The 17,295-nt window shown below is 44.2% G+C and overlaps 1 protein-coding gene and 1 pseudogene across 1 annotated transcript in view; one reads left to right on the top strand and one right to left on the bottom strand.

Moving 5' to 3' along the window:
* Nucleotides 1-1,170, top strand: part of LOC105742376 — a 34,478-nt pseudogene extending 33,308 nt beyond the window's left edge.
* The window catches only part of Dlg2 (discs large MAGUK scaffold protein 2), a 1,516,571-nt gene that overhangs the window by 287,984 nt on the left and 1,211,292 nt on the right, over nucleotides 1-17,295 (bottom strand). The gene's annotated exons all lie outside the window — the stretch shown is intronic.

Below are 17,295 nucleotides of genomic sequence, written 5' to 3' on the forward strand. Positions count from 1 at the left end.
GTGACACTGGGGCTGGCAAGCACGTGCCCAGAGCAGTGTTTGTGGACCTGGAGCCCATGACGGTAGATGAAGTGCGCACCGGGACCTACTGGAGCAGCTGATCACAGGGAAGAAGATGCAGCTAGTAATGAGGCCAGAGGCCATTACACCATTGGCAAGGAGATCATGGACCTGCTCCTGGACCACACCCGCGAGCTGGAGGATCTGTGCACAGGCCTGACGGCTTTCTCGTCTTCCACAGCTTTGGAGGCAGCACCTGCTCTGGGTTCACCTCTCTGCTCATGGAGGGCTCCCGATGGACTACGGCAAGAAGTCCAAGCTGGAGTTTGCCATTTACCCAGCCCCCCAGGTGTCCACGGCCATCCTAGAGTCCTAGACCTCCATCCTGACCACGCACACGACCCTGGAACACTCGGACTGTGCCTTCATGGTAGACAACAAAGCCATCTGTGACCTCTGTTGGCGCAACCTGGACATCAAGCGCCCCACCTACACCAACCTCAATCATCTGATTGAGCAGATTGTGTCCTCATTCATGGTCTCCCTAAGTTTTGGCGGGGCCCTGAATGGGGACCTGACTGAGTTCCAGACCAACTTGGTGCCATACTCCCACATCCACTTCCCCCGGCCACCTACGTCCCGGTCATCTCTGCCGAGAAGGCCTACCACGAGCAGCTGTCTGTCGCCGAGATCACCAACGCCTGCTTTGAGCCAGCCAATGAGATGGCCAAGTGTGACCCTCGCCACGACAAGTACATGGCCTGCTGCATGTTGACAGGGGAGACGTGGTTCCCAAAGATGCCAATGCTGCCATTGCCACCATCAAGACCAAGCACACCATCCAGTTTGTGGACTGGTGCCCAGCTGGATTCAAGGTGGGCATTAACTACCAGCCCCGAATGTGGTCCCAGGAGGGGACCTGGCCAAGGTGCAGCGGGCCGCGTGCATGCTGAGCAACACCACTGCCACCACTGGGGCCCGGACCCGCCTGGACCACAAGTTTGATCTCATGTATGCCAAGCGGGCCTTTTTGCACTGGCACGTGGGAGAAGGCATGGAGGAAGGGGAGTTCTCGGAGGCCCGGGAGGATCTGATGGCGCTGGAGAAGCATGATGAAGAGGTGGGCGCGGATTCGGGGAAGAAGAGGCTGAAAAAGGAGAAGAACACTGAGCAGCTGGCAACTCTTCCTTCACGTCCCGCTCATGTGCACTATTTACCATTACAGTATGTTAAAATTCCTGTATTGAAGCATTAAAAAGTGACAAAGAAATAAAAACAAAGGAGAAAGTACTCTCAGTCTTAAAAAAAAAAAGAATTTGTTGGGACAAGTGATTGATTATATGATAAAATATTGGTCAGTACAATCTTCTCAAGAGAAAACTGAAAGTCCTATAAAAATTAAATTTCTAATATTGATCTTTTAAAAAAGAATAAAAAGGAACAACATACTAAATATGTTTTACTTTTTCATGTATTTAGTACAGACTGTACAGGGTCTCACTGCACAGATTGGACCCTGCAGTGATGCTACAGTCTTCAGCCTCCCAAGCTCTGGGATTACAGGCACACACCACCGCCTGGGGTGGGGCTGGCACGGCACGCTGGGGATTGAACCCCAGTCCCTGTGCCTGCCTAAGCAGGCACTTTAGTTTGCCGAACTATCTGGATGGCCCTACTTTTTTCAATAATTACTCGAAAAGCACATGGACTTTATTGTATTCTGGAGTTTTGAGTTTCCTAATATATAGGCTAGATGTGACACAGACTGAGTCCATTTATTTGGGTCCACATAGTACTGAGCAACCATTCTCCTGTGTCAGATATTTTGCTAAGCACTAGGAAATAAAAAGTGGAAAGAATGGATAAATCTTTGTCCTCATTGAACTCTTTTTGTTAAAGGAGATACAGAGCTATGTTAGATAATGAAGTTTATGTTTGATAGAATGAATGTAAAAGATCATATAAATCAGAAACGTAAGGTGTAACACATACAGAGGCAGAAAAGTTCTCTTTGAGAAGCTAGAATTTTAACGGGATTTCAAGAGAAGGCCTAAGCAGATGTTTTGTAAAAGTCCATCCTGCTACACCTTGAGGTCAGGAATGAGGATTTCGGGCGGGAAAAAAGAATTTGGATTTTGGCCTTTACTCTAAGTGGAAGAGTAAACACTTAAGTTAGAAGAATGGCACAATCTAACATGTATTTGTGTTGAAAACAGATTAAAGGAAGAAAAGCTACAAGCTGGAGAACCATTAGGAACCAAATGTAATGATCTAGACACCGGATGCTAATCACAGGAATCGGGAGAGGCAGATAAAGGCAGTAAGACAAGGAGAAATTCGGTATACACATTTAGGGATTTAGGGGTACCTGTGAAATACGAGAGAAAAGGCAGATGCCAACCCCGAGTTCTTCAGCTGGAGCAACTGGAAGAACAGAATTGACACTGAAGTGGGAAAGACTGTAAGAGATGTTGGATATAGGTGGCGAAAGGTTTGGAGCTCAATTTTGGAGACAAGTTTAAGGCGTCTGTTACACACTCAAAGGAGAAGTCCAACATGGAGCTTTTGAGAAACTCTAGGGTTCAAACTTCAGAGAGAAGGCATGCGGTACTGGGGATGGAACCCGGGTCCTTGCACTTGCCAGACGGGCGCTTAGACCGCCGAGCTATCTCCCCAGCCCAAGTTTTTAAATAATGAGACTGGGTGAGATCAACAGCAGACTAGGTGGGCCAAGGAGATGACTCAGTGGCATAAGCCCCTGTCTAGCAAGAACAAGGTCCCGAGTTCGATTCTGATACCACAAAACAAATGCAACAAATCTCCCCCTTTCTGTGGAATAGGTAAGATATAAAAGTGGATGAAGTTTAAAAGTGGACATTCCAAATTAGAGAGTTTTAGTAAGGGGGTTAGCTCACAAAAAAATGTTTTAAGAAGGGTACTCAGTAAGATTTTAGTATAGGTCACATATGACAAGTGAAATTGTATTTAAAGGGGAAAAAATAAAGTGACCAACTACATCAAATGCTGCTTAGGGAGAAGCAAGGTGACAACTAAGAGTGTGACTGAAGCAATAAAAAGCTTTTAATGAGTGGTGGAAATAAACTTCTCCTGGAGTAGGTCTAAGAAAAGAAATGCGAGAGAAAAAGACTTTTCCCAATCTGCTTGGTTATAAAGCATGGTTGCTTGTTGGATTGTCCTAAGGTGGGTGAAAATGCAGAGTGGTTTTCTTTTGCTGGGAGACCCGGCGGAGAGGGAAATCCTGCTGACACCAGGGGCAAGTTGTGGACAGAAGCACGGGGTGCACCCACAGCTCCAGAAGGGGTGCAAGTGCACATGGAGGGCAGCGAAGCATGGCAATTTGTAAGCATCCTCTACTGATTAAACAGGAGAGCAAGTTCGTCAGCTGAGAGTGGGAGGGAAGAAGGAGTTGTTAAAGATTTGAAGTCAAGTGAGAGGGATGAAACCATCTAAGGAGGAGGTGAATTTACAGAGGAAATGTGGTCTGTTTCCACAGAGAATTAAATGAGACTCAAGAGAGTCCCAATTATTTCCTAACAATGGAGAAAGGACTGAAACTTGGGCATTTCAATCAAGACTCTTTGATCAGATTTTTTTCTCTCTCTCTGTGTTGTACAGCACAGTGGACATTCATTTATGGAGCTTCTAGAAGAAACACAGAATTTCATAGCCACACAAAGTTAAAATCTATTTAAATCCTGTACAGGTTATTAAAATTTTTATTTTTTTTCGGAACCGGGGACTGAACTCAGGCCCTTGCGCTTTCCAGGCAAGCGCTTATTCTACTGAGCTATCTCCCTGGCCCCCTCAAAATTTTTAGTTCTAAGAATTTATTTCATGTCTTTACCTTATGGAGTTATATGCCAGTAAAAGAGGAAGAGAGTTAGGAATATCACAGTTGAGCCAGGCACTCACTCAGTCCCGCCCTGCCATTCCCACCTCCTGTGAAAGAAGCTTTTGTTCTAAATATAAAGCTTATTTAAAGTTCCAAGTCCTAGGTTTATACTTTGGGAAAATTTATTCTGAATGATCTAAATAATTACCTCTGCTCTCTACTAGTAGACAAAATGTTATTAACAAAATCTATTCAAATCAGTGTTGACCAATTTTTCTTGGATACAGTTTCTAACATTAGCAGTGTAATGAGCATCTGAGACACACATGAGTATTACTATGTGTATTACTACGTAATGAGTATCCACAAATCGTTGGAAGGCAGTAAGTGCTTACTTTACATTAAATGTTAAGTATAATGAATTTGACTTCTGCTGGCCTGTGTTTAATTTATTGTGCTAAAACAGTCTGTACTTACATCACCTATTATGAAGTAGTCCATCATGCTAATCAAAATGGGTACACTGCAAAAACATTTACTCTTTGCATTAAAAAAGAGAAAGAGTCTCTCCCTGCAGTAACACTCAATAAAATAAAGGTCTATCAAGCATGGTCCTGTTGGATTGCTCACTTTGGTGCCCTCCTTTCTGGTCTTTGATTTTTTTTTTTTTTTTCTGGAACTGGGGATTGAACTCAGGCCCTTGCACTTGCCAGGGAAGCACTTATTCTACTGAGCCATCTCCCTGGCTGGTCTTTGATTTGATGATGGGAGAATCAATAGCACCAAGGGTAGCCCACTCCTGTAATCCCAGCGCGGGGAGGCTGAGGTAGGAGGGTCACTAAGAGTCTAAGCTGTGTAAGGAGACCCTGTACCAAATAAATAAATAAATGATTAAACAAATTTAAAAAAGAGCACCAAGAGTTAGGAGCCTTACTTGTAGGTACTAATGTTTGTCATGTAAGAGACGTGGGCATTTCATGCAACACCAGATACAGGAGAAAAATAACTTGCCGTGTGGAAACACAGTAATAATTTGCAATGTGAAAGCAAAGAGAATAATGTAAAATGGTTACAGAAGCAATCCTGGCAAAGCTACGGCCCAGAATGGAAACGATGTAATTAACAACAATCATAACTTTATAATTATTCTAATTGTTATAATAATTTTTAATTAGGAAGGGAAAAGCTAACTTCCTTAGAGAAAAATGTAATATTATTTTTGGTATCAGAATTTATTTCTATCTGCTAAATACCAGGATGGTTTAAATGTCAGATCCATTTGTTTCTGAGAAAATTTAAGTGAACATTGCCCGTCATTAACATTTAAAAGATAAATGGATGTGTTGAAAAGTTTTATCTACTTTTATTTTATTTGAAAAGAGATGTGTAAATAAAATAATATTTTAAAAATCCAGACCATTAAATGAAAAATATAACAGCAAGAGAACATAAGCTCACGTTTTACTACAGAGTCAGTACAAATGACGAATTGGGTGAATGACTATAACACTATGTTCAAAGTTATCCAAAACCAGGCCATATCAGGCTGGGAGCTGGTAATGTTTGTGAGGTTCAAACCAGTCTAGCAAGTGATATCTGTAAGAAAGCGGCAGATACTACGGCAATGATCATCACTGTGTTTTTGACATAGTAATCGACTCACGTGTAAGGGTGAAGGGACACACTTAGTGTGTTTAATGCAACAGACTTTCATCTAGATAACATATTTGGATTCCAGAACAAAAGTTACAAATCAGGACATTCCACTACTTTTTCAGACCCAACAAACACTGTTTAGGTTTCCACAGCCCTAAAATTTAATAATCATTGATTAGATTTTCTTTCTTTTCTTTTTTTTTTTCTTGTGCAGGGTCTCACTACACAGCCCAGACCCATAGTGATCCTCCTGATTTCTGTCTCCCAAGTGCTGGGCTTACAGGCGGGCGCCACCACGCCCGGCCTCCACCGCCCGGCCTCCACCGCCCGGCCTCCACCACCCGCTCAGTGCGCCTGGAGGCGGAGCCGGCGCGGCATGCAGAGCCAGGGATGTCACCCCGGCCCCTGCGCTTAGCTAAGCGAGCGCTTAGTCGGTTGAGCTATACCGCCAGCCCTATGATTAGAGAGCAATGATTGCACATTCTGGTTGACTGTACTAGAGTTGAGTGCCAGGAGTCCAAGCTGCTGTAATAAATACAGAATGGGCCGGGAGATGTTCCCCTCCCAGCCTCACGGCACTGTTAGGCCATTTCAAGCACAGCTTCTGCCCCTCGAGGAGGGGAGAAAATAGCGGTGATGCACAGGAAGGAGGAAGGGGCCTGTCGTACCGTTACACACGAGAAGAGAACAGGCTATCTGCAAACGTCAATTTGGGTGCAGGAGATGCTCTCACTAGCTGAGGGTTTTTTTATTTTTTTTATTTTTTTATTTTTTATTTAGGACAGGGTCTACAGGGTCTACAGGATCCACAGGGTCTACAGGGTCTACAGGGTCTACAGGATCCACAGGATCCACAGGGTCTACAGGGTCTCACTACTAGAGAGGACTCGTAGCGATCCTCCTGTTTACAGCCTCCCAAGAGCTGGGATTACAGGCGCACGCCACTACACCCAGTCTTAATTGCCGTTTCAGTGCTCCCTGGGGTTGGGGCTGGCACTGCAGGGCCTGAGGCTCGAACTCCTGCCCCCTGTGCCTGCCTAAGCAGGCACTTTAATCCACTGAGCTACTTGGCCAGCCCTAGATGAGGCTTTATTCCTATATATTTCTTTCTTTGTTTTTTTGTAGAACCGGGGATTGAACTCAGGCCCTTGTGCTTGCCAGGCAAGCATGTATTCCACTGAGCCATCTCCCCAGCCCCTCCTACATATTTCTTTAACAAAACTGCAAGTTACTACATATCAAAGACCATCAGAGTTATGCTTAATGAATTAAAAATGTTAAAGTCTTCTGGTATATATTTTTTGATTCACTAAAAAAAAGAAAAAAAATCCGCTAACCTGTGCTCTTCCTGTGGGCGTACTTTTCCCAGTTAATTCATTGGCTGACTGCATAACCCTAGACCCCAAAGAACAGTTCCATCTGCCGTCATGCCGAGGTACCACACACTGAACATTCAGATGCTCAGGCAGGAGCGAAAGCCAGGATGAGCCACCTGCTTCACGCAGTCAGGCCTTCCCAGGCCTGCCCCTGCCTGCCTGGGCCTCTGGGTTCATTAGCAGGGGTGAGCTTCTGTAGTTCTCTGTGCTCCCAGGGTGGTGAGCTGCTCTTCCCCTCATCTAGTTATACTTCTGGCAAGTAGGGAACATTGTCAAATGTATTTCTTGTTAGCTGGCTTTGAAAAATTGAGATAAATTGCTAATGTTCATAGCTTCAATGCTAAAAACCAAGAAATGAGCAACAATAAAAACACAGGGAGAGAATCTAGTGGCTTCAAGACTTCCTGATTTGAGCCCGACATCTTTCTCTTCCAAGCCTCTATTTCCTCCTCTGTAAGCAGAGACTAACCGCCTACAGTTCTCATGAGGATCAAGGGAGCTCATATATGCAAACCACAGGGGAAACACCCTTAATAAATGCAACTCCAAACAATGGGGAAGAAATATATAAACAAACAGAAACTTTTCCATTTTTGTGAAACGACCTGGCAGCCATCATATAGTGCCAGCATGCTTAGGGAATCTCAGTCTATTAAACTGTAACAGATGATATTTATCTAAAAATCATATTTGATAAATATTATGTATATACCGCGTGGCAGATTCTATCTGAGGTACCATGGCTCGATCAAGCACTAGTCGAGAAATCTCTATTGCACGTATGTAAAGTACATCAGCAGCAGATGTGCCTAGAAGGGCAATAGTTATTCACTGAGTGCTTATTCTGTGCTTGGTTATTTTCAAGAAGTTTTTCCTGCACTATCTTATTTAGATATTTTGCACATCTTTTTGGTTTCAGTTTTTATCAAGGAAATTAAGGCTTAGAGAGGTTAAGCAACTTTTCAAAGCTCTCTAGTGGTAAAACTAGCACTCGGATCCGGGTCACTCTAACCCTAGAGCTGGAACCTTCTTCCTGGTATTGTGCTGGCTCTTGCTGATGGAATTCCAGTAGATTTCAGGTAATTTGGAATGAGTTCCACTAAACACAAGGCTACATTATTCACATCCAGACAGTTTCAAAGTTAGAGAGCTACCACTTAAACATACTCTCTATGTCCCAAAGTGGTCTACAAGTGCTATAAAGGTAAACTAGGCACTTGGGAAGGACTCAGGGAAGCCACGAGAAGCACAGTTGTAGGACTATCCCCCGAGTTTGAAAGCCATACGTCTCGCGGTGGAAGCTGAGCACAGCAGATGTATGTAGCCTTTCAGACACTGGAAACAAAAGTGAGGAGACTTCAAGGATTGGTGAGTACCCAGACGGGGACTTCAAAGCCTTGTGTTCATTGCAGGTTTGCTTAGAGAGGTGGCTTCACAGAAGGGGGACTTGAAAAAGGTTCCCCTGAGTGTGCACATGCGCGCGCACACACACACACACCAGCCACAGGGGCGCTCTCCTCCCTCCCCACACTGTGACCCTTCAAGTTCCCCTTGTTCTGACCACTGTGTCTTCCGCCCTAGTTGACTTTGGTTAACATAAAGGAGGAAGTTTGGCCTCTGTGCCCTTCCATTCTGAGTAAGGGTCCCAATTACAGAATCGAAGTTAAATGAGGGTTTCTGGATGTCATCATACAGAGATCTAAATTCAATTAAAACTTTTACTGGCAATAAGTACCCCCCCCCTTTAACAAAAAAAGACTCTAGAGCTCTTAGTAACAAATTGTTTCTGCTGCCGGACAACTCTGCCCACCTCCACCAGCCTAACGGACCCAACCCGCCCCTTCTTTTGGTTGATATCCTGCCCTCTCAGCCAGGACTCTGCCAGCCTCCTTGGTCCATCATTTAATGTTTCCCACATTCAGGCCCCAGAGTCCTTCTTTTCTTTTTAATTTACGTGTTTGGTCCAGGGTCTCACTACACAGCTCGGACTTGCAGCGATCCTCCTGTCTCAGCTTCCCCAGTGCTGGTATCACAGGTGCGCAGCACCGTGCCTGGCCCAGAGTCTTTCCACATCATATTCTGCTACCCCACGGACATGTGCCTCCTTTGTCTCCCTCCTAGTGCGTCAGTGGATTGGATCCCTTGGCCAGGAACCGCACCAAGCATGCTGCCATTTCAGCCCTTTGCAGGTCTAGGCTCCAACCATTGCTTTTTAAAAAATGTTTTACAAAGTTCTATGTGTGAAGAAGTGAGAGACAAATAGATAATTTTGAATTAACTGACATTGTCTCCAAGCAGAGCAAAGCTAATCTTAGAAGTGGACATAATATTTTCTAAATATAGATAATTTGCTTGCACAATACTAGGTAGGTAATAGGCAAAAAAGGAGAATAAACAAAATGCGGGACACGCTATGTAACATGTCTAAACAGGAAAGCAAACGAGCAAGGGAAATGCCTGTTTTGTGGAAAACATTTCTAATATCGCGCTTGGTGAATGATCAAATGCAGCGGCGCATGTAGGTTTCCTTGACTACAGTCAGGTCCAAATGGGCCGGCCGGAGCATGGGGAGGAGAAGTTATGCTAATGCTCTTTGCTCCAGACCCTGCGTGCTTGGCATTCTCGAGTCTGGGAAAGCCCACTGCTCCTCCTAGGGCACTTCTGTGCAGATGAAGTCACGCAGGAGTCTCTGTGAAGCCCAGATTGAGGGCGCGCGACCTGAGTCAGATGGTTCCACGTCTGCAAGCCTCAGTTTCCTCATGCATAGACTGAGGGGGATCAAGGACCCACCTCACAAGGGTGGTCGCAGAGGACACAGAAGAGTGTCTATCTTGTGCTTACCTTGTGCTTGGCCTCATATGGTCATAAAACAACTTCTAAAATGATATATCACAATTGCAATCCCCCTTCCTAGGTTGATCACGGTGGGGTTGATTATATAACTCTTACAGCACTGCCTGCAGCCCTATTACTTATGTCGTGTTCAGGATATTGATCATTGTTCAATGTAATATCTTTATGGATGCAAGTGCTGAACTTTTGATAGAGAAGCATCTATAGAATATACATAAAATGCTTCCCGTGGTTATGAAGACGATGCTTTTTATTTGTTTGTTTGTTTGCTTTGGTGGAACCAGGGATGGAACTCAGGCCTTTGCGCTTACCAGGCAAGCGCTTAGTCTACTGAGCCATCTCCCTGGCCCCAAGACAGTGCTTTTTAAAGGGTACGCACATCTATTGTCACTGAGTTGTTAAGCAATTGCTTCATTCATCCGATCAAGAAATTGGCATTGAGGATCTAATGTTTTCCAGGCACAGAGATGAAGCAGAAAGACACTGACTCAAAGGAGAGGATGAGACATGCATAAATTACTAAGTAATTAAGTTCAAAGTGTTGTTTCTATTCAGAAAAAGTACTGTGGTGGTTCAGAAGACAGAAAATAACTGGACGCTCCCTGGAGGAAGAAAGGCTGCCTTTTCATGGTCTTCTTCTTTTTCACACAGGGTTTCACTCTGCAGCTCAGGCTGGCCTTGACCTCACTTAGTAGCCCTAGCTGGTCTCAAACTTGCAGTGATCCTCCTGCCTCAGCCTCTGAGTGCTGGGATTGTGTGTGAATGCCACCATGTCTGGCCTAAGGGCAGATTCATTGAGTTGACAGAAAGCTGAGAGAAGAGAAGGGGGTGGTGAGTGGCAGAGGGTTTGTTCTCAAGCAGGGGACATGCATGCCAACGAGGCTGGGTGGAGAGGGCTCATTCCCACAGTGAACAGCAAGGGCATGCTGGCTTGGATGGGGACATCTAAAAGCTCTTTTCAAATGTGCTTGACCCCCTTAGGCTCTCTTTTAATTAACACAACCTTGACCTTAGAGGCTTTAGCAAATGCCCTTGGTTTCCAGCTGCTTTTAATCATTTTTTAGTTGTGGGACTTCAATTTACAGTGGGTCCTCTCCATGCTCCTGGCTAACAAGCCACCCTCGTGCTGCTCTTCCGCCACCCTGCCTATTTCTTCGAGAAGTGGCTTCCAACTTTAGACAGATTCCTGTTGGCACAAAAGTGCAGACAGATCAGAACTTGGAGGGCTTTGTTCTTGCAGTGGTTTAAGATGACAGATTTCTCAGCAGTAGTTTACAGTAGTGGCTAAGGTGGACCAGCCAAAGTGCTGTTCTTTATTAGGGGAGGTTTTATAGGTTCTATAGTTTCAGAAGCAAAATTCATCATTAAATGATGTCAATTATCATTCATGATTGCCAGCTCAGCCCAACTCTGTTCTAGATTCCAGAGTCTACAAGTAGGCCATCAAAAGGGAATCTTGAAGCCCCTGAAGATATTTTGTTAAATCATCCTGTAACGGATGGTATCAGTTTGGCTTGTGAATTTCTAGAGGAGCGAGCACTTACTATTGTTTCTCCATCAGTGATGTCTAGCCACTTACATGAAATCGAAGGCACTAACAGTGGAAGTGCTTGATAAATGAACCCAGCGGCCACCTTCAGCTGGGCCACGTCACCGACGACTCCCTGTGAGCCCCTGAGGTTCAGTTCTCTAGAACCTCTGCACCTGGTATGCTGAAGCCATCTCTAGGCTCCAGATGAATGCAAAGAACACAGTGTCTGGTTTAACGAGTCCAGTTTAGAGTTCCAAGATGCTAGTTACCAACCCTGAAACAGGCCAACAGAATGGCACAGCACAAAAGATGAAGGCCAAGGCCCAAACGTGGCTCTTCCCACGGCCTAGATTTCCAGCTCGTCCCCTGCATTCTGTCCTCTAACCCCACCATTTCCATCTATTCTAGACAACTGCCTCCAAATAGACAAGCCATGAGCCCAGGTCCTTCTCTCCCTTACCATGTCCCTGCTCCTCGATCAGCAGTAGTCTCTGGTCTACTAACTGCCGGCTTATCGACTCCCCTTTCTGTCTCTAATCTTGCCCTGTCTTTCAGATACCTGGTGGGAGACGTTTTTAGAATCATCTCTTGTTCTAGCACCTGTGAATTTTCCTCATTGTCTCACCAATAGTCGACATTTGGCACTGTAGCATGAAACTAGGCAGTGCTGAGCTATATCCCCTGCTGTTTTTATTTTGAGACAGGATCTTACCAAGACCCTGGCCTTGAATTTGTGATCCTCCTGCTTTAGCCTTCCAAATATAGGAGATGAGAGGTGTGTACCACCTTGCCCAGATTAAGGATAAGCTTCTTATCACAGGGTGTAAGACCATTTGAGAACTAGGTGCTTTTTCCTTCTCAGATTTATCCTGTATAAAGTTTGCTGTTGGACTCTCAATGTTCCATCATTCTTGACCCTGCTCTGTGGCTGTAAAGTTGGTAAACATGGATTCCTTATGAGCAGAAGAGGAGGGTGGAGGAGCAGTTGTGGAATATGTCTTGGCTTTGAGTATATCTTGTCTGCTTCTTTCTAAATGTTCCCTATTTTTAATATCTCCTCAAATTATGTAGGGAGTATCAGATGTGAACAGCCAAGTCCACGGCGTCTGTCCAATGTCCAGTCTATATCTTAATCTATAATCATCGTAAATAGTGCTAAAGTCCTAGAAAAAGTGTTGGCCTTTCTCTAGGGTCTGCCCCTACTGTTATTTTTTAAAATTTTTTTTGCAGAAGCGGGGATTGAACTCAGATCCTTGCGTTTGCCAGTCAAGCGCTTACCCTACTGAGCCATCTCCCCGGCCCCCACTACTGTTATTTTTGCCTGTCCACCTTCGAAGGCAAAGCTACCCATGCACAGGGCTGTCACACTACCTTCCGACTAACTTGGAACATCTGTTCTGTCCTGCAGTATATTATGCACTGATCCATCACATTTTAGTAATCACACTCCAAGATCTGAAATTTCACACTGATTTTTAATAAATTAATGTGAAGGGAAAATATATATGTATAAACACAGAATAGCTTGGATAATTGTATTGCTGATTTCTGCTGATCTATTGAGAAGAAGTTAATGCTTAAATTTACTTTTTCTTCTTTTTAATTTTTTGACCAATTTTGCATACTTATGCCTGGTAATGTGAGCAGCTAATTTTTTTTTAATTTATTTATGTGTGTGTGTGTGTGTGTGTGTGTGTGGCCAGCTCAGCCCAGCAGGGGGCGGGGCTGGCTGGCGTGTGGTGCTGGGGGATTGAACCGCGGTCCCTGTGCTTTGCTAAGCTTGTTCTAAGTAGGCGCTTTAGACCACTGAGCCATCTCGCCAGCCCCCTGTGAGCAACTAATTTAAAGACAACAGTATGCAATAAAACAGCCATTGCTGAATCCCTATCATTTTGTTCCATGAGGTTCTATATTGTTTCTACTTCTTTGTACAATTTTTTATTCCTTAAAAAATAGAAACACTAAAAATGTAAATCAAGCTTGTTTCTAGGGTAGCTTTGTTCATACGTTCGCTTACATTATGAACTGCTCTCTTGATTGAGAATGAAAGAAATGAAGTTACCGTGAGCACACGGAGAGGCCTACAGAGTGCACAGCCCAGGTCACCTGTGGGCCACAAGAACGTCCACGTGAGCTGCAAGGGAAATGTGAATGATCCTCTGTAGTTTATCATCTATAACATCTCTGGTCTAAGGATGTATTTCGCATCCTAGTTATATGGGCAGACTTTTAAAAACTGGAACATAAAATAACCCTTCACCTTACACACATTGCATCACCATGGTTCATGAATCCAGGCACTCCACTCACACTCTGCAATTTCTCTCCATTCAGACTCATTCAGACTAAAACATAACTCTTCAAGTCATCCTTTTCTTCTCTTTCTAGTTTTTCATATTTATCATTCATTTTAAAAAGAACCAATTGCCTATTTTGTGCCAGATACCATACTTTTGTGAGGCAGTTCTGTTGATGAAATGGGCATCGCACTTAGTCTAGAACAACTGGAGATTTTCCACTGCAGAAAGCACAGCTGACACTGGTCGTGTAAGAGCCTCTGGGCACTGTCTGGTGAGTTCTAATGGTAGAGGGGTCTCTCAGGAAGGAGAAACCACTTCTGGATGAAAGGAAGTGGGTCTCACACGAATGTATCTCAAATCCCAACAAAACTACTGTACGGTGAGAAACACCTACACAGCCAAGCACTAGTTACCAGTTCTCCAGACACAGGTACCCTGCTTGGAAAGATCATGCTGGAAGTCACTGCTGGCTGTGGCAGAGGAGGGGCCTGTTTTCTGCCCCGTGGAAGGAATGACCATGTCCAGCTAGGCAGAATCAGATTAAAGCAACGTGAATGAGTGGTGCTGACGTGAAATGGAAATCTCCCAGGCCAGTTGCTTCACGGGGGTGGTGGGCGGCGGGGGAGGCAGGAGGCTGAGCTCACTGACCTTGTCGTGTGCTACAGTTAGATGTGGGTCCCAGTAATGACTGCAAGAGCTTTACAAATGTTAATACGTTTAATGTGCATAGTCATAAGGTAGGGACTATCACTATTTCAGCTCACTGACAAGGAGCCTGATACAGACAGGTTGCTGCCTTCCTGACGTTCTCGCAACCGGGAGGGACAGACTGAGGATCGGAACACAGGGAGTCCACTGGCTGACCATTCCGCCACATCGCCTCTTTCTCCACTCAGCAGGTGTCTTAGCCATTACAGGGACAGGTTCTTCAGTGTCTGCAGTCTGTCCCATACACGAGCAAAGATAGACTCAGCGCTTAGGAGTTAGGCTGGTGGGTGGGCAGGTGGAGGAGGCACCAGCCTACCGTGGACATGGATGCGACCCGCACTTTTGGAAAGATCCTTTAAAATGTTGTGCTGAATTTTGTGGGTTCCATTCATATGGCATTAAAATGACATCGCTTCTCCAACCTCAACTCTCAGGTTGGGAAAACGTGTTAACTGCCTTTGTTCTTTTTTTTTTTTTTTTTTTGTCCCAGCATTATAAAAACACAGCTTAATGAAAGCCCTGGGGATTTCTCAAAGTTACATCTCAATCTAGTTCTTTTATCAGAGTGTTTAAAACAATTACTTTAAATGTTTGTTTTCTCTCAAACTCTTGAGATGAAAAATTAATGGCTTAATGGGGTAGAGACTGAAATGCAAATGCTATTTTTTCTTATTCTGTTACTCAGGAATGCACTGAAATGCTTGAGGGCAGCCGTTTTGTTTTCCATCTTGAAAAGCTTTATCTTTTTAAGTTCCTATTATTGATATCTTCTAAATCAAAATTTTGATTCTTATGCAGTTACGTTGTAGACAGGAAAATGACTTTCTGTGCCTCAGTCTCTTAGTCTCTAGAGTGGGGACCACTATAGGCTCTACTTTATAGGCTTGTTTCAGGGCTCACATGAATGAGTACACAGAATATATGGAATACTGTGGCATATAGTTGTACCTGCGACACTATCTTTTTTTATGTTAGTATCTACACTGAGCACTCTCTATGGGCCAGGATTATGATTGGATTATGGATTATGGATTGGATTATGATTTATTCACTGAAATGACCCTGTGAAGTTGGTATTATTAACCCCTTTGCACAAATCAGGGCTCTGAAGTTTAGAGACACTGGCTGACCTCCTCAAGGTCATCAGCTGGAAGGAAGTGCTGCTCCGGACTTCTGCTCTTCAGCAGCTTTGTCTCTTTCATTAAACAGCAAGATTCGTTCTTCTGTTCTAGCTGGTCATTAAACCCATTTTACCCTCAACCTTAAATCTATGACTAGATAAACAATGCATATTTGCTAACAAAAAAGCCCATGTTCTTCTTCATTTTCTTTCTTTTGTGATACATTTATTGTCCTTTTATCTAAGTCTTCATTTTTGCTGCTGCCTGAATTCAGGTTGATCATTCCCTCAGTGACATATTGTTATGCATTAGATGGTATTTCACTGGAACAAGATTAATTGATTATCAGCCAGGTCTGTCCCCTCTGTAGAATTACTTGCCACAGTTCTGTCACAACCAGTCCTGCTTCTGCGTTAGGCGCTTCAGAGCAGAGGGCTTCAGAGTGGCCCATTTGTGATGCTCCGGATTTCAGGCACTTAGCTGAAATCTGAAATTGCTCCTATTTTTCTTTTCGTGACCTTTTCAGATGTCTTTCTTCTTTTCCTAATCACAGCCCCACTTAGAGCAAGTGACATTCAGAAATCCTCACTTCCGTGGTGATCCGCTTTCTTCTTATATCTACTTTTAAGCCCTAATCACTCCCCTTTTTTTCCATCACTCAGGCACTTGGTGAGTATTTTATTAAGCAGTGTCTTCCTGGGTATAAAGGTGCTCTCAGAGTGAAGGGGGGCTCTAAAGCTGATCCTGAGACTGCACACAGAAGCATAAAGAGGTGTTGCAGGAGAGTCCCATAAACTCCGTGAACTACACTGCCTCAGTGGCGCTCCCCGGGCCTTCTCTGTCTTACTAAACCATAGGGGAGTAGGAAGAAGAGACTCTATTGGTGGTCGCTGATCTCTGGGTTTGGGTCCTTCTGAGATGCAGACTGCCACTGGGCAGCAGCACCAGGCAGGCTACTGAGCCCACATGGCTCTTGTGCACAAGTTGATTCCCTCCTCTGCAGGACAGAGATGGCCGTGTTTACTGGGTGGGGGTTGCATGCCATAGTGTAAGTAAATAGTTTAAAATTCTAGGCACTGCACAGTGATGATGGTCATTAGTTGCTAGCTTTTCTTCATTCACTTATGATTTTTAAAAATCACTGAATCTGGTTAATTCCTTAATATGTGGGCAGGGCTGGCGAGATAGCTCAGCGGTATTAGCCCCTGCCTGGCAAGCACCAGGTCGTGAGCTTGGTCTCCAGTACCAAAACAAAAAATAAGTAAAATAAAAAGAAAAGATACTCCAGGCCTTACTAAGTGGACCTTCATGGTGACACGCAGCAGCAGCTCTCCGATCTCTCTCCTCAACTGTTTTCTAGTTGTTGTTATTTGATATTACTGGCATCCAAATCTTCAGTGATTGATTGAGCCATTCATCAGACAAACGTTTAGCGACCACGTCTCAGAATCACTGCCTTCCCCCACGAAACTCCCTACCTGTGGAAGGCTGGAAATCCGTTTACATGAAGTCTCTGATTGGAGGCGAAATACAACGAAACAAGGTGTCAGGGCAGCAGAGCAAGCAGTGTTGTACAGAAGTGCAGTTAAAAATAAATAAATACATAAAAAGTTTCCGGAAATGATCTCTAGTAAGCTCTTTAAAACAAAGAACTTGTCCTATGAGAAAGAGAAGGAAAGGACTCGAAGCAGTTGAGTAATTATCGCTGGGTGTCAGAAAACAAAACACTACAATGGGTCAGGTGGATGACCCGTGATTTGGTGTCATTTGTGTGTACTGTGGCAGAGGAGGTCTGAGAGGAGACATGGACTCAGATGACAGGTAAGAAACTGCCTGACATATAATAAATTCTTGATAGCCACATTTAACTTTTCTAAAGGTCAACTCTTTTTTTTTT

The sequence above is a fragment of the Octodon degus genome, unplaced genomic scaffold (assembly GCF_000260255.1).
Source record: "Octodon degus isolate 3935 unplaced genomic scaffold, OctDeg1.0 scaffold00049, whole genome shotgun sequence".
Taxonomy (NCBI): Eukaryota; Metazoa; Chordata; class Mammalia; order Rodentia; family Octodontidae; genus Octodon; species Octodon degus.